Source organism: Ambystoma mexicanum, chromosome 5q (assembly GCF_040938575.1).
Source record: "Ambystoma mexicanum isolate Mex_15411 chromosome 5q, UKY_AmexF1_1, whole genome shotgun sequence".
In the NCBI taxonomy this organism is placed as follows: Eukaryota; Metazoa; Chordata; class Amphibia; order Caudata; family Ambystomatidae; genus Ambystoma; species Ambystoma mexicanum.
The window spans coordinates 7,951,583-7,971,997 of NC_090933.1; positions in this window are offsets into that span (position 1 = coordinate 7,951,583).

Sequence of the window (20,415 nt, forward strand, 5' to 3'; positions counted from 1 at the left end):
TCCAACTCCTTCCAATTCCAATCCTGAGACACTTCCTATAGCATGAGATGTGATATCTCACTGCTTATACCAAACCTGATACCCTTCCTATAGCATGAGATGTGATATCCAACTCCTTCCCATTCCAATCCTGAGTCCCTTCCTATAGCATGAGATGTGATATCTCAATGCTTCTAATATCAAACTTGAGACCCTCCCTATAGCATGAGATGTGATATCCAAGTCCTTCGCATTCCAATCCTGAGACACTTCCTATAGCATGAGATGTGATATCTCAATGCTTCTAATACCAAACCTGAGACTCTTCCTATAACATGAGATGGGATATCCAACTCCTTCCCATTCCAATCCTGAGACCCTTCCAAAAGCAGAGATGTGATATCTCAATGCTTATACCAAACCTGAGACCCTTCCTATGGCATGAGATGTCATATACATATCCTTCCCATTCCAATCCTGAGACCCTTCCTATAGCATGAGATGTGATATCTCAATGCTTATACCAAACCTGAGACCCTTCCTATAGCATGAGATGTGATATCCAACTCCTTCCCATTCCAATCCTGAGACCCTTCCTATAGCATGAGATGTGATATCTCAATGCCTCTAATACCAAACCTGAGATCCTTCCTCTAACATGAAATGTGATATCCAACACCTTCCCTTTCCAAACCTGATAGCCTACCTATAGCTTGAGATGTGATATCCAAGTCCTTCCCATTCCAATCCTTAGACCCTTCCTACAGCATGCAATATGATATCTCAATGATTCTAATAACAAACCTGAGACCCGTCCTATAACATGAGATGGGATATCCAACTCCTTCCCATTCCAATCCTGAGACACTTCCGATAGCAGAGATGTGATATCTCAATGCTTATACCAAACCTGAGACCCTTCCTATAACATGAGATGTGATATCCAACTCCTTCCAAATCCAATCCTGATACCCTTCCGATAGCATGAGATGTGATATCCCAATGCTTCTACCAAACCTGAGACCCATACTATGGCATGAGATGTGATATCAAACTCCTTCCCATTCCAATCCTGAGACCCTTCCTATAGCTTGAGATGTGATATCCAACTCCTTCCCATTCCAATTCTGAGGCCCTTCCTATACCATGAGACTTGATATCTCAATGCTTCTAATACCAAACCTGAGACCCGTCCTATAATATGAGATGTGATATCCAAATCCTTCCCCTTCCAAACCTTAGACCCTTCCTTTATCATGAGATGTGATATCCAACTCCTTCCCATTCAAATCCTGAGACCCTTCCGATATCATGAGATGTGATATCTCAATGCTTCTAATATCAAACTTGAGACCCTCCCTATAGCATGAGATGTGATATCCAAATCCTTCCCATTCCAATCCTGAGACCCTTCCTATAACATGAGATGGGAATATCCAACTCCTTCCCATTCCAATCCTGAGACCCTTCCGATAACAGAGATGTGATATCTCAATGCTTATACCAAACCTGAGATCCTTCCTATAACATGAGATGTAATATCCAACTTCTTCCCATTCCAATCCTGAGACACTTCCTATAGCATGAGATGTGATATCTCACTGCTTATACCAAACCTGAGACCCTTCCAATAGCATGAGATGTGATATCCAACTCCTTCCCATTCCAATCCTGAGACCCTTCCTATAGCATGAGATGAGATATCTCAATGCTTCTAATACCAAACCTGAGACTCTTCCTATAACATGAGATGGGATATCCAACTCATTCCCATTCCAATCCTGAGACCCTTCCGATAGTAGAGATGTGATATCCAACTCCTTCCCATTCCAATCCTGAGACCCTTCCTATAGCATGAGATGTGATATCTCAATGCTTATACCAAACCTGAGACCCTTCATATAGCATGAGATGTGAAATCCAACTCCTTCCCATTACAATCCTGAGACCCTTCCTATAGCATGAGATGTGATGTCTCAATGCTTCTAATACCAAACCTGAGATCCTTCCTATAACATGAGATGTGATATCCAACTCCTTCCATTCCAATCCTAAGACCCTTCCTATAGCATGAGATGTGATATCTCAATGCTTCTAATATCAAACTTGAGACCCTCCCTATAGCATGAGATGTGATATCCAAGTCCTTCCCATTCCAATCCTGAGACACTTCCTATAGCATGAGATGTGATATCTCAATGCTTCTAATACCAAACCTGAGACTCTTCCTATAACATGAGATGGGATATCCAACTCCTTCCCATTCCAATCCTGAGACCCTTCCAAAAGCAGAGATGTGATATCTCAATGCTTATACCAAACCTGAGACCCTTCCTATGGCATGAGATGTCATATACATATCCTTCCCATTCCAATCCTGAGACCCTTCCTATAGCATGAGATGTGATATCTCAATGCTTATACCAAACCTGAGACCCTTCCTATAGCATGAGATGTGATATCCAAGTCCTTCCCATTCCAATCCTTAGACCCTTCCTATAGCATGCAATATGATATCTCAATGAATCTAATACCAAACCTGAGACTCTTCCTATAACATGAGATGGGATATCCAACTCCTTCCCATTCCAATCCTGAGACCCTTCCAAAAGCAGAGATGTGATATCTCAATGCTTATACCAAACCTGAGACCCTTCCTATGGCATGAGATGTCATATACATATCCTTCCCATTCCAATCCTGAGACCCTTCCTATAGCATGAGATGTGATATCTCAATGCTTATACCAAACCTGAGACCCTTCCAATAGCATTAGATGTGATATCCAAGTCCTTCCCATTCCAATCCTTAGACCCTTCCTATAGCATGCAATATGATATCTCAATGATTCTAATAACAAACCTGAGACCCGTCCTATAACATGAGATGGGATATCCAACTCCTTCCCATTCCAATCCTGAGACCCTTCCGATAGCAGAGATGTGATATCTCAATGCTTATACCAAACCTGAGACCCTTCCTACGGCATGAGATGTCATATACAACTCCTTCCCATTCCAATCCTGAGACCCTTCCCATAGCATGAGATGTGATATCTCAATGCTTATACCAAACCTGAGACCCTTCATATAGCATGAGATGTGATATCCAACTCCTTCCCATTACAATCCTGAGTCCCTTCCTATAGCATGAGATGTGATGTCTCAATGCTTCTAATACCAAACCTGAGATCCTTCCTATAACATGAGATGTGATATCCAACTCCTTCCATTCCAATCCTGAGACCCTTCCTATAGCATGAGATGTGATATCTCAATGCTTCTAATATCAAACTTGAGACCCTCCCTATAGCATGAGATGTGATATCCAATTCCTTCCCATTCCAATCCTGAGACACTTCCTATAGCATGAGATGTGATATCTCAATGCTTCTAATACCAAACCTGAGACTCTTCCTATAACCTGAGATGGGATATCCAACTCCTTCCCATTCCAATCCTGAGACCCTTCCAAAAGCAGAGATGTGATATCTCAATGCTTATACCAAACCTGAGACCCTTCTTATGTCATGAGATGTCATATACATATCCTTCCCATTCCAATCCTGAGACCCTTCCTATAGCATGAGATGTGATATCTCAATGCTTATACCAAACCTGAGACCCTTCCTATAGCATGAGATGTGATATCCAACTCCTTCCCATTCCAATCCTGAGACCCTTCCTATAGCATGAGATGTGATATCTCAATGCCTCTAATACCAAACCTGAGATCCTTCCTCTAACATGAAATGTGATATCCAACTCCTTCCCTTTCCAAACCTGAGAGCCTACCTATAGCATGAGATGTGATATCCAAGTCCTTCCCATTCCAATCCTTAGACCCTTCCTATAGCATGCAATATGATATCTCAATGATTCTAATAACAAACCTGAGACCCGTCCTATAACATGAGATGGGATATCCAACTCCTTCCCATTCCAATCCTGAGACACTTCCGATAGCAGAGATGTGATATCTCAATGCTTATACCAAACCTGAGACCCTTCCTATAACATGAGATGTGATATCCAACTCCTTCCCATTCCAAACCTGAGACCCTTCCTATAGCATATGTGATATCCAACTCCTTCCAATTCCAAACATGAGACCCTTCCCATAGCAAGAATGTAATATCCAACTCCTTCCCATTCCAATCCTGAGACCATTCCTATAGCATGAGATGTGATATCTCAATGCTTCTAATACCAAACCTGAGATCCTTCCTATGACATGAGATGTGATATTCAATTCCTTCCCATTCCAAACCTGAGACCCTTCCTACAGCATGCGATGTGATATCTCAATGCTTCTAATACCAAACCTGAGACCAGTCCTATAACATGAGATGGGATATCCAACTCCTTCCCGTTCCAATCCTGAGACACTTCCGATTGCAGAGATGTGATATCTCAATGCTTATACCAAACCTGAGACTCTTCCTATAACATGAGATGTGATATCCAACTCCTTCCCGTTCCAAACCTGAGACCCTTCCTATAGCATGCGATGTGATATCCAACTCCTTCCCATTCCAATCCTGAGACCCTTCCGATAGCATGAGATGTGATATCTCAATGCCTCTAATACCAAACCTGAGATCCTTCCTATAACATGTGATGTGATATTCAATTCCTTCCCCTTCCAAACCTGAGACCCACCCTTTAGCATTAGATGTGATATCCAACTCCTTCCCATTCCAATCCTGAGACCCTTATGATAGCATGAGATGTGATATCTCAATGCCTCTAATACCAAACCTGAGATACTTCCGATAGCATGAGATGTGATATCTCAATGCTTCTAATACCAAACCTGAGATCCTTCCTATAACATGAGATGTGATATCCAACTCCTTCCCATTCCAATCCTGAGACCCTTCTGATAGCATGAGATGTGATATCTCAATGCCTCTAATACCAAACCTGAGATCCTACCTCTAGCATGAAATGTGATATCCAACTCCTTCCCTTTCCAAACGTGAGAGCCTACCTATAGCATGAGATGTGATATCCAAGTCCTTCCCATTCCAATCCTTAGACCCTTCCTATAGCATGCAATATGATATCTCAATGATTCTAATAACAAACCTGAGACCCGTCCTATAACATGAGATGGGATATCCAACTCCTTCCAATTCCAAACATGAGACCCTTCCCATAGAAAGAATGTAATATCCAACTCCTTCCCATTCCAATCCTGAGACCATTCCTATAGCATGAGATGTGATATCTCAATGCTTCTAATACCAAACCTGAGATCCTTCCTATGACATGAGATGTGATATCCAATTCCTTCCCATTCCAAACCTGAGACCCTTCCTACAGCATGCGATGTGATATCTCAATGCTTCTAATACCAAACCTGAGACCAGTCCTATAACATGAGATGGGATATCCAACTCCTTCCTGTTCCAATCCTGAGACACTTCCGATTGTAGAGATGTGATATCTCAATGCTTATACCAAACTTGAGACTCTTCCTATAACATGAGATGTGATATACAACTCCTTCCCGTTCCAAACCTGAGACCCTTCCTATAGCATGAGATGTGATATCCAACTCCTTCCCATTCCAATCCTGAGACCCTTCCGATAGCATGAGATGTGATATCTCAATGCCTCTAATACCAAACCTGAGATCCTTCCTATAACATGTGATGTGATATTCAATTCCTTCCCCTTCCAAACCTGAGACCCTCCCTTTAGCATGAGATGTGATATCCAACTCCTTCCCATTCCAATCCTGAGACCCTTATGATAGCATGAGATGTGATATCTCAATGCCTCTAATACCAAACCTGAGATACTTCCGATAGCATGAGATGTGATATCTCAATGCTTCTAATACCAAACCTGAGATCCTTCCTATAACATGAGATGTGATATCCAACTCCTTCCCATTCCAATCCTGAGACCCTTCTGATAGCATGAGATGTGATATCTCAATGCCTCTAATACCAAATCTGAGATCCTACCTCTAAAATGAAATGTGATATCCAACTCCTTCCCTTTCCAAACCTGAGACCCTGCCTATAGCATGAGATGTGATATCCAAGTCCTTCCCATTCCAATCCTGAGACCCTTCCTATAGCATGAGATGTGATATCTCAATGTCTCGTCGTCGTGTTGAGTCTGCAGCAGCAGAGTTGAGTAAAAGACGTCCCAAACGAAGGAACCCGCACAGTTTGTTACCACAGCAGGGCAACGAAGCGGCGGTGTGTATCTGAGCCAAATGTACACTACTCACTTCAGACCTGGGAACGCCAAGTGTACGAATCATGTGAGAGTGACAAGGACTCGATATACTACACAACCTGGCGGCGGTTACAGCGCAAGACTCCTGTGTAGGCTGGTCAGTCTGCTGGATGGCCCAGAGACGCTTCCGAAGGCTTACTAGCAGGAGATGGTGAAGATGCCGAGAATAGCTGTCCCCGCTATTCCAAGGGTCGAAGTACCAGTACAGGCCTTCTGGTTCGATCAAAGGTGAAAAGGGTTTCACAAGGCGACAGCAGTGCAGAGGAGCAGTCCTTCAGCGGGTCACCAGCGATTCCTCGGTTCAGCCTCTTGGTTGCAGGATACTTGGCTCCTGTATACCTTCGTTCGTGAGAACTCAGGAGATCGACATGGTAGTGGTGTTTCCAGCCCCCTCTTATCCACGGTTCCCTTCGCGCCAAAACGGAGGGGACCCAATGGGAGATCCGCTCATCAACACTCACACCATTCGTGGACCTATCACGGACCACGGTGGTCCCAGGCATTCACACCACCCTAGACTCTCTGGCACCCAGGATGTGTATTGGGACCAGACATCCCAGCCCACATCCTGGAGGCACACACAAGACATGTAGAAGCCCGCGAAAGCATCTGTGTTTCGCGGGAAAGTACATTCCCAAATAAGGAAGGCCCCAGGTCGACTCGACCTGGGGAAGGTGAAGGGAGCAAGATGGTCAGCGGACAGGACAAAGGAGCCTCGTGGTCTGGCCATTTTGGGCTCTAGGCCACCATTTTGGGTTAAGCGCGAGAAACGCGCTTAGAACGCCAAAAGGAGCTCAAAACACAATAAACGATCGCTGCCACCATTCCCGTCCGTGAATCACTTGCACCAATCAGTTACAATCCTGGAAGAGTATCTAGGGCCTGTAGAAGGCTAGAGACCCAAGAGAGCAGTAACTTATCTTACAGTGCCCTCTTGTGTCATGTTGCACGAAAGCCGCAACATGATAAAAGAAACTACGGAAACGAGCGTTTCCTGGTACTGACTGTCTTAAGGGCATGACAGTTTCCCCGTAAGAAAGGAGCGAAAGCCCAGAGGAGTGCGGCAGAAGGCTGCACTTCTCTGGCAAAGTCGAGAACAAGGTGAAAAACAACAGCAAAAAGTTTAGGGGTTGCCACATGGAAGGAAAATTACCTACAATTACGAAATCTTTCCTAACACTCGCCCCTCCCAGACTATGGACAGGGGGAACTAATCCACCCCTGGATGAGTCTCTTGTTCAGGTCGGTTAAACATTCTGCACAACCCATCAGCATTGCTATGTTGGACACCTGGCCTATGCTCAATAGTGAAGTCGAAGCCTTGTAGACTTATGGACCACCTAAGCAACTTTGGATTCTCCCCCTTCATGTTTATTAGCCACTTTAAGGGCTTATGGTCAGTTTGCACAGTGAAGTGGTGTTAGGAAAGATTTCGTAATTGTAGGGAATTTTCCTTCCATGTGGCAACCCCTAAACTTTTTGCTATTGATTTTAACCTTGTTCTTGACTTTGCCAGAGAAGTACAGCCTTCTGCCGCACTTCTCTGGGCTTTCGCTCCTTTCTTACGGGGAAACTGACATGCCCTTAAGACAGTCAGTACCGGGGAACGCTGTTTCCCGTAGTTTCTTTTATCGTGGTGCGGCTTTAGTGCAACATGACACAAGAGGGCACTGTAAGCTAAGTTACAGCTCTCTTGGGTCTCTAGCCTTCTACAGGCCCTAGATACTCTTTTAGGATGGTATTTGATCGGTGCAAGTCATTCAGGGACTGGAATGGTGGCAGCGATCGTTTTGTTTATTTTGAGCTCCTTTTGGCGTTCTGAGCACGTTTTTCGCACTGAACCCAAAATGGTGGCCTGGCTCCCAAAATGACCAGACCACGAGGCTCCTTTGTCCTGTCCACTGACCGTCTTGCTCCCTTCACCTTCCCCAGGTCAAGCGACCCGGGGCCTTCCTTATTTGGGCATGTACTTTCCCGCGAAACGTGGTTGCTTTCGCGGGCTTCTACATGTCTTTTGTGTGCCTCCAGGGTGTGGGCTGGGATGTCTGGTCCCAATACACATCCTGGGTGCCAGAGAGTCTAGGGTAGTGTGAATGCCTGGGACCACCGTGGTCCGTGATTGGTCCACGTATGGTGTGTGTGTTGATGAGCGGATCTCCCATTGGCTCCCCTCCGTTTTGGTGCGAAGGGAACGGTGGATAAGAGGGGGCTGGAAACACCACTACCATGTCGATCTCCTGAGTTCTCACGAACGAAGGAATACAGGAGCCAAGTATCCTGCAACCAAGAGGCTGGACCGAGGAATCGCTGGTGACCCGCTGAAGGAATCCTCCTTTGCACTGCTGTCGTCCTGTGAAACCCTTTCCTCCTTGGATCGAACCAGAAGGCCTGTACTGGTGCTTCGACCTTTGGAATAGCAGGAACAGCTATTCCCGGCGACTTCATCATCTCCTGCCAAGTAAGCCTTCGGAAGCGTCTCTGGGCCATCCAGTTGACTGACCAGCTTACAAGGGAGTCCTGCTCTGTAACTGCCGCCAGGTTGTGTTGTATTTCGAGTCCTTGTCACTCTCCCACGCTTCGTACACTTGGCGTTCCCAAGTCTGAAGGGAGGAGTGTACATTTGGCTCGAATACACCCGGCCGCTCCGTTGTCCTGCTGCGGCAACAAACTGTGCTGGTTTCGTCGATTGGGACGTCTTTTTGCTCTACACGACTACGAGGCGTTCCCTGCTCTTCTGAACCTGCCAGCTGCTGAAACTAACGTGGAGAAGCCTGGGTCTGCTTGCTTCGGGGACCGGTGAGTAGTTTAGCTAGGATCTGGTCGCCCTCCTGCAGTATCCCATTGCTTTTCCCTGCTGTGTAAAAACAGCACCCTTTTGGCCGTACTCGCGCTCTGCTTCTGCCCGCTGTGGAGGCTGCGCTTGAGTTACGGAACCTGTTCTCCTTCTGCTGTGCACTAACCCGAACTGCCTGACTTCCTCCGAAGAGCTTCCCCTTTTGCCCGTTGGCACCGGCGTGGCAGGTACTTTGAGCACAAGGCTCCACTCTTCGCAGGGCTCGGACTTCCATCTAGTTAGGTGCCTCTGAAGGCGAACTGAGTCTAAAGCGGTATCGCACTGCCTGTTTTCCTTCCCTGACAGGTGGACTACATATTTCGTGCTTTAAACGCTTGCGACTGTGTATTTGTATATATATTGTGTTGATATGGTATGTGTTGGTTTAATATTGTGATATTGTGATTTTCTCGCTACGGTCATTATTTTAAAGGCCTTAAAATAAATGTGTATCTATTTTTGATATAACAACTGTTTGGAGTAGTTTGTCAGCGCTCTTGCTTTGTGTGCTCACTGCGGGCTTTCAGTCACCCTCACCCCTCTTGAGACCTAGTCTTGACCGCCGCGATCGCTACCTTGATTGGTCTGGCTTGTCCAGAGGTTACCCTGTTCCAAGTAATTAGGTTGGCCTTCTGAACTTCTGCGCCACCAGGACAGAGTTCAGAAATCCGTCTTAACAAATTGGTGTACAGCGGTGGGATACGACTGAAGGTATCCAGTGTTGCGCTCGAACTAAGGCATTTCAGGTTATTCCAAACAGTACACGTAGTGAATTGTTATAGTATAACTTTAAAAAGGCCATAGTCCTATCAAACAGTATGGAAACAAGTACCTTGTTAACTTTGAATGCTTCTAAATCAGAAACACTAAAAAAGATGTGTGCGGAGAGAGGGGTTTCCTCTCAAGGCACGAAATTGGAAATGATCCAAAGAATCGTGGCGTGGCAAGAAGCGCAGCTTGACGCTATAACTTCTGAGGACAGTGCGGAAGGTGGTGGGGCTGCTCTCACTGGTAGAACCGACGGTTCTGCCGCCGCACTGATCCACCGCGACCACGAGGACAGGGAGGACGAGATGTCTAATGTTTCCTCTGCCAGTGTTGATGGGGAGGCTATGCTTGAATTCAAGAAGCAAGAGCTGCGGTTTAGGCAGCAGGAGCTTGAATTCAGCATAGCCAAACTAAAAATCGAACAGGCAGAAAAACAAAAAGACAGGGATCACCAGTTGGAACTGGCCAAGCTTCAGGTTGCAAATGGATCCAAGGGTCCTGGACATGGGTCTGGGGCTTCCTCTCATCCACGGTTTCCAAAAGATCTGCTCAGTGTGTATGAAGAACGGAATGACATTATGGACTGGCTGAATGCGTTTGAGAATGCATGCGAGGTTCAAGAAGTTGACAATGCTGATAAGATTGCGTGGTTGCTCAGTAGACTGCCCCATTCTGGCTGTAGTGCCATTATGGAAATGTCGAAGACTGAGCGAGCTGATTTCGCAATGTTAAAGCAAACTCTCATTTTAAAGTTTGGGAAGACTCCGGCCCAATATTTAAAGCGTTTTCGAGAGTATAAGAAAAAGGAAGGTGGTACTTGGGTATCTTATGTCGCTGAATCCTTGAAAAACTTAACTGGCTGGGTCGAAGGTTATAAGGTTTCTACCTTCGAAGGCATGATAAATCTTGTCATTCTGGAACACATTTTTGGTTCTTCTTCCCCGGAGCTTAAGCAGCATTTGGCCGATTCGAAGGAGATAGATCCTAAGAAGCTGGCCATTGCAGCAGACTTATGGGTGTCACATCGAGTGTCCCATAAGGACAAAACTCATCCTGGTAAGCAGGAGGAAGGGAAAAAGTCCAAAGATATGGAGGGTGGGGAATCTGCTAAATCTTCTTCCCAAAAGGGCCACAAAAAGAAAAATAAGGGTAAGACACAAGAGAACTCACAGGGCAGTGGAGGTCCGCCTCCGAAACAGAACTCTGGTTACAATAAGCCTCCCTACGTAAACAGACCCAATGGGGCTTGTTTTTCTTGTGGAGCAACTGACCATGTGAAGGGGGATCCCCGGTGTAAGGTTAGACCTTTGGGGGTCCACTCCGCTAATCTGGCCTTCTCCTCCTACGAGGAAGAAGAGATTACAGGAGCATCCTTCTCCTCAGACTCGTTTCCCAGCGGGATAGAGGCTGAGGTAGTTTTAGTGTCCCTGGGTTCCTGGGAGCCTAAAGTCGCAGAGGCTTATGCTAGGATTCCGGATAATACCAAGCACTACTTTAAAGACAGTGTGCTGATCAATGGAGTGGATACTCCAGCTCTTAGGGATAGTGGGTGCAGTCGCACTATAGTGGATTCTACCTTGGTAGACTCAGAGGAAGTTGCCAGAGCTACTCTGATGCCCACTAAGTTGGCTGACGGCCCCCTCCGTATGTTTCCCGTGATCCCTGTAAATCTTACTTTAAATGGTACAGCAGTCAGGATTCCAGTGAGCATTCAGAGAAACGTCCCGGGAAAGGTCTTGTTGGGTAATGATCTCAGAGCTTTAGGGCTCGTAGGAGACACTGCCGAAAGACCCTACACACGGTCTCAAGCACGGGCAGCATTGGCCAAGTCCAATACGCCGCCCCAGCCAAAGGGGAAACCCAAGGCGAAAGGAGTCTACAAGTCAAGACGAGGGAAAGAGAATATTCCCCCGAGCTCGCCTACCACTGCGGTGGAGGAAGTTGGTCAATCGCCCGGGCCTGACGAGGAGGTGGCGATGCCTGAAGTATTCGACCCCAACGATCATCCTGAACTAAAAGACTTGTTAGTTGAAGGAGGTCCTGATAGGGACGAATTCAGTAAAGGCCAACGTGAGTGCCCATCTCTGGAAGGCCTAAGGAGACAGGCCTGCTCCCAGCTTGAGGGTGAACCTCCTGGGAAGCATAGGATTTATTGGGAAGGTGGACTCCTGTATAGTGAGCCCACAGAGTCTACAGAAGGAGACCATAGGAGGTTGGTGGTTCCCCTTGCTGTTAGGCCCTTCCTCCTGCAGTTGGCGCATGAAGTTCCCCTTGCTGGTCACCTTGGTATGAAGAGGACCAAGCAAAGGTTATCCATGCACTTCTACTGGCCCAAGATGGGGGTGCAAGTAGAAAGTCACTGCAGGAGTTGTGCCTCCTGCCAGTTGTCTGGTAAGGTTGGCGCGACAATCCAAGCTCCGTTGGTACCGCTCCCAGTTGTGGGGGTACCATTTGAAAGGGTAGGGATCGACATCGTTGGTCCCCTTGACCCGCAAACATCCTCGGGCAATAGGTTTATCCTGGTGCTGGTCGACCATGCAACCAGGTATCCTGAGGCCATCCCATTGAAAACTGTAACTGCCAAGTCAGTTGCAAAAGCTTTACTTGGCATATTTACTAGGGTTGGCTTCCCTAAAGAAGTTGTGTCAGATCGTGGCAGCAACTTTATGTCGAAGTATATGCAGGCTATGTGGAAAGAATGTGGGGTCACCTACAAGTTCTCTTCTGCATACCACCCCCAGACCAATGGTCTGGTGGAACGTTTCAACAGAACGTTAAAGAGCATGATTGGGGCTCTGGAGGAGCCTCAGAGAAGAAAATGGGATCTTCTTTTACCATGCTTGCTGTTTGCCTACCGAGAGGTACCACAGGAGGGTGTTGGCTTCAGCCCCTTCGAACTTCTGTTCGGTCATCCCGTACGGGGACCCTTAGCCATCGTCAAAGAGGGATGGGAGATGCCCACTCCCCCTGTTACTACCAATGTAGTTGACTATGTGCTAGGGCTCAGAAAACGGATGGTACTTCTGATGGGCTTGGCTAGTGATAAATTGAAGGCAGGGCAAGCGCTGGTGAAACATTGGTACGACCAGAAAGCTTCCCTCATCAACTTTACACCTGGTCAGCAAGTCCTGATCATGAATCCCGTAAGGCCTCGCGCTTTACAGGACAAATGGTCAGGCCCTTACATAGTGGTGGAGCCCCTGGGTGAGGTGAACTATTTAGTGGACCTTGGAAGGCCTGGACAGGCTCCAAAAGTGTTCCACGTGAATAGGCTGAAGGCTTTCGTCCCAAGAGTCGAAATCGCAGCACTGCTACTGGCTTCAGATGTTGAGGAAGAGGAGTCAGAACCTCTCCCCGACCTGTTCCAAAGCGGTCCTTCAGATAGCTCCGTTGAGGGTGTCCGAGTGGCCCCTCACCTGACTCCGAATCAGCAGGCTGAGGTGAAAAGTTTGCTTAGGCAGTTTTCCCCCCTGTTTTCACAGTCCCCTGGTTTGACACCTTGGTGCAAACATAACATTGGCACAGGAGACAGTGTACCTACCAAAAGTAGGGGATACAGGATGTCAGATAAAGTACGGTCTTATATTAAGACCGAGGTCAACAAGATGTTAGACCTTGGGGTGATTGAACCCTCTAGTAGTCCTTGGTCCAGTCCTGTGGTGTTGGTTCCAAAGGCAGGCACTTCTGAATTGAGGTTCTGCGTGGATTACAGGGCTCTGAATGCTGTCACCAAGACAGACGCACACCCCTTGCCTCGAACGGATGAGCTGGTGGATACTTTGGGTGCCTCCAAGTACCTCAGCACGTTTGACCTCACTGCTGGCTATTGGCAAATAGCTTTAGCAGAACATGCCAAGGAGAAGATAGCATTTTCTACTCCAGACGGCCTTTACCAATTCCGGGTAATGCCGTTCGGGTTGAAGAATGCACCTGCCACTTTCCAGAGACTTGTGAATCATGTGTTGAATGGGTTGGACGAATTCTGTCTTGCATATCTGGACGATATAGCAGTTTTCAGTGCCACCTGGGAAGACCATGTGAAACACCTCGGGATTGTGCTCCAGGCTCTTCAGAAAGCCCACTTGACCATAAAGGCTAGTAAATGCCAGATTGGACAAGGCTCAGTGGTTTACCTTGGACATGAAGTAGGTGGAGGGAGGATACAGCCTCTACCCAGTAAAGTACAAGCAGTACAAGACTGGCCTACCCCCACTACGCAAACCCAAGTGAGAGCCTTTTTAGGACTCACAGGGTATTACCGCAATTTTGTGGCAGACTATGGCACCATAGCTGCTCCTCTGACTGCCCTCACAACTCCGAAGAAACCCAAGAAGGTAACTTGGACCGACGAGTGTGAGAAGTCCTTCAATGGCTTAAAAGACTCCTTGTGCCAGGCGCCTGTCCTAAGGGCCCCTGATTATCAAAGACCTTTTATCGTGCAGACGGATGCCTCTGACACTGGGATAGGAGCTGTACTATCACAAGTAGATGAGAAGGGTAAGGAACACCCTATCGGTTTTATTAGTCGCCAGCTTAAGGACAGAGAGCTCAGATGGTCCACGGTAGAGAAAGAATGTTTCTCTGTTGTGTGGGCCCTAAGGAAGCTGAGGCCCTACCTCTATGGGACCCACTTCACTGTGCAAACTGACCATAAGCCGTTAAAGTGGCTAATGAACATGAAGGGGGAGAATCCAAAGTTGCTTAGGTGGTCCATAAGTCTACAAGGCTTCGACTTCACTATTGAGCATAGGCCAGGTGTCCAACATAGCAATGCTGATGGGTTGTCCAGAATGTTTAACCGACCTGAACAAGAGACTCATCCAGGGGTGGATTAGTCCCCCCTGTCCATAGTCTGGGAGGGGCGAGTGTTAGGAAAGATTTCGTAATTGTAGGGAATTTTCCTTCCATGTGGCAACCCCTAAACTTTTTGCTATTGTTTTTAACCTTGTTCTTGACTTTGCCAGAGAAGTACAGCCTTCTGCCGCACTTCTCTGGGCTTTCGCTCCTTTCTTACGGGGAAACTGACATGCCCTTAAGACAGTCAGTACTGGGGAACGCTGTTTCCCGTAGTTTCTTTTATCGTGTTGCGGCTTTAGTGCAACATGACACAAGAGGGCACTGTAAGCTAAGTTACAGCTCTCTTGGGTCTCTAGCCTTCTACAGGCCCTAGATACTCTTTTAGGATGGTATTTGATCGGTGCAAGTCATTCAGGGACTGGAATGGTGGCAGCGATCGTTTTGTTTATTTTGAGCTCCTTTTGGCGTTCTGAGCACGTTTTTCGCACTGAACCCAAAATGGTGGCCTGGCTCCCAAAATGGCCAGACCACGAGGCTCCTTTGTCCTGTCCACTGACCGTCTTGCTCCCTTCACCTTCCCCAGGTCAAGCGACCCGGGGCCTTCCTTATTTGGGCATGTACTTTCCCGCGAAACGTGGTTGCTTTCGCGGGCTTCTACATGTCTTTTGTGTGCCTCCAGGGTGTGGGCTGGGATGTCTGGTCCCAATACACATCCTGGGTGCCAGAGAGTCTAGGGTAGTGTGAATGCCTGGGACCACCGTGGTCCGTGATTGGTCCACGTATGGTGTGTGTGTTGATGAGCGAATCTCCCATTGGCTCCCCTCCGTTTTGGCGCGAAGGGAACGGTGGATAAGAGGGGGCTGGAAACACCACTACCATGTCGATCTCCTGAGTTCTCACGAACGAAGGAATACAGGAGCCAAGTATCCTGCAACCAAGAGGCTGGACCGAGGAATCGCTGGTGACCCGCTGAAGGAATCCTCCTTTGCACTGCTGTCGTCCTGTGAAACCCTTTCCTCCTTGGATCGAACCAGAAGGCCTGTACTGGTGCTTCGACCTTTGGAATAGCAGGAACAGCTATTCCCGGCGACTTCATCATCTCCTGCCAAGTAAGCCTTCGGAAGCGTCTCTGGGCCATCCAGTTGACTGACCAGCTTACAAGGGAGTCCTGCTCTGTAACTGCCGCCAGGTTGTGTTGTATTTCGAGTCCTTGTCACTCTCCCACGCTTCGTACACTTGGCGTTCCCAAGTCTGAAGGGAGGAGTGTACATTTGGCTCGAATACACCCGGCCGCTCCGTTGTCCTGCTGCGGCAACAAACTGTGCTGGTTTCGTCGATTGGGACGTCTTTTTGCTCTACACGACTACGAGGCGTTCCCTGCTCTTCTGAACCTGCCAGCTGCTGAAACTAACGTGGAGAAGCCTGGGTCTGCTTGCTTCGGGGACCGGTGAGTAGTTTAGCTAGGATCTGGTCGCCCTCCTGCAGTATCCCATTGCTTTTCCCTGCTGTGTAAAAACAGCACCCTTTTGGCCGTACTCGCGCTCTGCTTCTGCCCGCTGTGGAGGCTGCGCTTGAGTTACGGAACCTGTTCTCCTTCTGCTGTGCACTAACCCGAACTGCCTGACTTCCTCCGAAGAGCTTCCCCTTTTGCCCGTTGGCACCGGCGTGGCAGGTACTTTGAGCACAAACGCTCCACTCTTCGCAAGGCTCGGACTTCCATCTAGTTAGGTGCCTCTGAAGGCGAACTGAGTCTAAAGCGGTATCGCACTGCCTGTTTTCCTTCCCTGGCAGGTGGACTACATATTTCGTGCTTTAAACGCTTGCGACTGTGTATTTGTATATATATTGTGTTGATATGGTATGTGTTGGTTTAATATTGTGATATTGTGATTTTCTCGCTACGGTCATTATTTTAAAGGCCTTAAAATAAATGTGTATCTATTTTTGATATAACAACTGTTTGGAGTAGTTTGTCAGCGCTCTTGCTTTGTGTGCTCACTGCGGGCTTTCAGTCACCCTCACCCCTCTTGAGACCTAGTCTTGACCGCCGCGATCGCTACCTTGATTGGTCTGGCTTGTCCAGAGGTTACCCTGTTCCAAGTAATTAGGTTGGCCTTCTGAACTTCTGCGCCACCAGGACAGAGTTCAGAAATCCGTCTTAACAAGTGGGTCCCATAGAGGTAGGGCCTCAGCTTCCTTAGGGCCCACACAACAGAGAAACATTCTTTCTCTACCGTGCACCATCTGAGCTCTCTGTCCTTAAACTGGCGACTAATAAAACCGATAGGGTGTTCCTTACCCTTCTCATCTACTTGTGATAGTACAGCTCCTATCCCAGTGTCAGAGGCGTCCGTCTGCACGATAAAAGGTCTTTGATAATCAGGGGCCCTGAGGACAGGGGCCTGGCACAAGGAGTCTTTTAAGCCATTGAAGGCCTTCTCACACTCGTCGGTCCAAGTTACCTTCTTGGGTTTCTTCAGAGTTGTGAGGGCAGTCAGAGGGGCAGCTATGGTGCCATAGTCTGCCACAAAATTGCGGTAATACCCTGTGAGTCCTAAGAAGGCTCTCACTTGGGTTTGTGTAGTGGGGGTAGGCCAGTCTTGTACTGCTTGTACTTTACTGCGTAGAGGCTGTATCCTCCCTCCACCTACTTCATGTCCAAGGTAAAACACTGAGCCTTGTCCAATCTGGCATTTACTAGCCTTTATGGTCAAGTGTGCTTTCTGAAGAGCCTGGAGCACAATCCCGAGGTGTTTCACATGGTCTTCCCAGGTGGCACTGAAAACTGCTATATCGTCCAGATATGCAAGACAGAATTCGTCCAACCCATTCAAAACATGATGCACAAGCCTCTGGAAAGTGGCAGGTGCATTCTTCAACCCGAACGGCATTACCCGGAATTGGTAAAGGCCGTCTGGAGTAGAAAATGCTGTCTTCTCCTTGGCATGTTCTGCTAAAGCTATTTGCCAATAGCCAGCAGTGAGGTCAAACGTGCTGAGGTACTTGGAGGCACCCAAAGTATCCACCAGCTCATCTGTTCGAGGCAAGGGGTGTGCATCTGTCTTGGTGACAGCATTCAGAGCCCTGTAATCCACGCAGAACCTCAATTCAGAAGTGCCTGCCTTTGGAAGGAAAACCACAGGGCTGGACCAAGGACTACTAGAGGGTTCAATCACCCCAAGGTCTAACATCTTGTTGACCTCGGTCTTAATATAAGACCGTACTTTGTCTGACATCCTGTATCCCCTACTTTTGGTAGGTACACTGTCTCCTGTGTCTATGTTATGTTTGCACCAAGGTGTCAAACCAGGCGACTGTGAAAACAGGGGGGAAAACTGTCTAAGCAAACTTTTCACCTCAGCCTGCTGATCAGAAGTCAGGTGAGGGGCCCCTCGGACACCCTCAAAGGAGCTATCTGAAGGACCGCTTTGGAACAGGTCGGGGAGAGGTTCAGACTCCTCTTCCTCAACATCTGAAGCCAGTAACAGTGCTGCGATTTCGACTCTTGGGACGAAAGCCTTCAGCCTATTCACGTGAAACACTTTTGGAGCCTGTCCAGGCCTTCCAAGGTCCACTAAATAGTTAACCTCACCCAGGGGCTCCACCACTGTGTAAGGGCCTGACCATTTGTCCTGTAAAGCTCAAGGCCTTATGGGATTCAGGATCAGGACTTGCTGACCAGGTGTAAAGTTGATGAGGGAAGCTTTCTGGTCGTACCAATGTTTCACCAGTGCTTGTCCTGCCTTCAATTTATCACTAGCCAAGCCCATCAGAAGTACCATCCGTTTTCTGAGCTCTAGCACATAATCAACTACGTTGGTAGTAACAGGGGGAGTGGGCATTTCCCATCCCTCTTTGACTATGACTAAGGGTCCCCGTACAGGATGACCAAACAGAAGTTTGAAGGGGCTGAAGCCAACACCCTCCTGTGGTACCTCTCGGTAGGCAAACAGTAAGCATGGTAAAAGAAGATCCCATTGTCTTCTCTGAAGCTTCTCCAGAGCCCCAATCATGCTTTTTAACGTTCTGTTGAAACGTTCCACCAGACCATTGGTCTGGGGGTGGTATGCAGAAGAGAACTTGTAGGTGACCCCACATTCTTTCCACATAGCCTGCATATACTTCGACATAAAGTTGCTGCCACGATCTGACACAACTTCTTTAGGGAAGCCAACCCTAGTAAATATGCCAAGTAAAGCTTTTGCAACTGACTTGGCAGTTACAGTTTTCAATGGGATGGCCTCAGGATATCTGGTTGCATGGTCGACCAGCACCAGGATAAACCTATTGCCCGAGGATGTTTGCGGGTCAAGGGGACCAACGATGTCGATCACTACCCTTTCAAATGGTACCCCCACAACTGGGAGCGGTACCAACGGAGCTTGGATTGTCGAGCCAACCTTACCAGATAACTGGCAGGAGGCACAACTCCTGCAGTGACTTTCTACTTGCACCCCCATCTTGGGCCAGTAGAAGTGCATGGATAACCTTTGCTTGCTCCTCTTAATACCAAGGTGACCAGCAAGGAGCACTTCATGCGCCAACTGCAGGAGGAAGGGCCTAACAGCAAGGGGAACCACCAACCTCCTATGGTCTCCTTCTGTAGACTCTGTGGGCTCACTATACAGGAGTCCACCTTCCCAATAAATCCTATGCGTCCCAGGAGGTTCACCCTCAAGCTGGGAGCAGGCCTGTCTCCTTAGGCCTTCCAGAGATGGGCACTCACGTTGGCCTTTACTGAATTCGTCCCTATCAGGACCTCCTTCAACTAACAAGTCTTTTAGTTCAGGATGGTCGTTGGGGTCAAATACTTCAGGCATCGCCACCTCCTCGTCAGGCCCGGGCGATTGACCAACTTCCTCCACCGCAGTGGTAGGCGAGCTCGGGGGAATATTCTCTTTCCCTCGTCTTGACTTGTTGACTCCTTTCGCCTTGGGTTTCCCCTTCGGCTGGGGCGGCGTATTGGTCTTGGCCAATGCTGCCCGTGCTTGAGACCGTGTGTAGGGTCTTTCGGCAGTGTCTCCTACGAGCCCTAAAGCTCTGAGATCATTACCTAACAAGACCTTTCCCGGGACGTTTCTCTGAATGCTCACTGGAATCCTGACTGCTGTACCATTTAAAGTAAGATTTACAGGTATTACTGGGAACATACGGAGTGGGCAGTCAGCCAACTTAGTGGGCATCAGAGTAGCTCTGGCAACTTCCTCTGAGTCTACCAAGGTAGAATCCACTACAGTTCGACTGCACCCACTATCCCTAAGAGCTGGAGTATCTACTCCATTGATCAGCACACTGTCTTTAAAGTAGTGCTTGGTATTATCTGTAATCCTAGCATAAGCCTCTGCGACTTTAGGCTCCCAGGAACCCAGGGAAACTAAAACTACCTCAGCCTCTATCCCGCTGGGAAATGAGTCTGAGGAGAAGGATGCTCCTGTAATCTCTTCTTCCTCGTAGGAGGAGAAGGCCAGCGGAGTGGACCCCCAAAGGTCAAACCTTACACCGGGGATCCCCCTTCACGTGGTCAGTTGCTCCACAAGCAAAACAAGATCCATTGGGTCTGTTTACATAGGGAGGCTTATTGTAACCAGAGTTCTGTTTCGGAGGCTGACCTCCACTACCCTGTGAGTTCTCTTGTGTCTTACCCTTATTTTTCTTTTTGTGGCCCTTTTGAGAAGAAGATTTATCAGATTCTCCACCCTCCTTATCTTTGGACTTTTTCCCTTCCTCCTGCTTACCAGGATGAGTTTTGTCCTTATGGGACACTCGATGTGACACCCATAA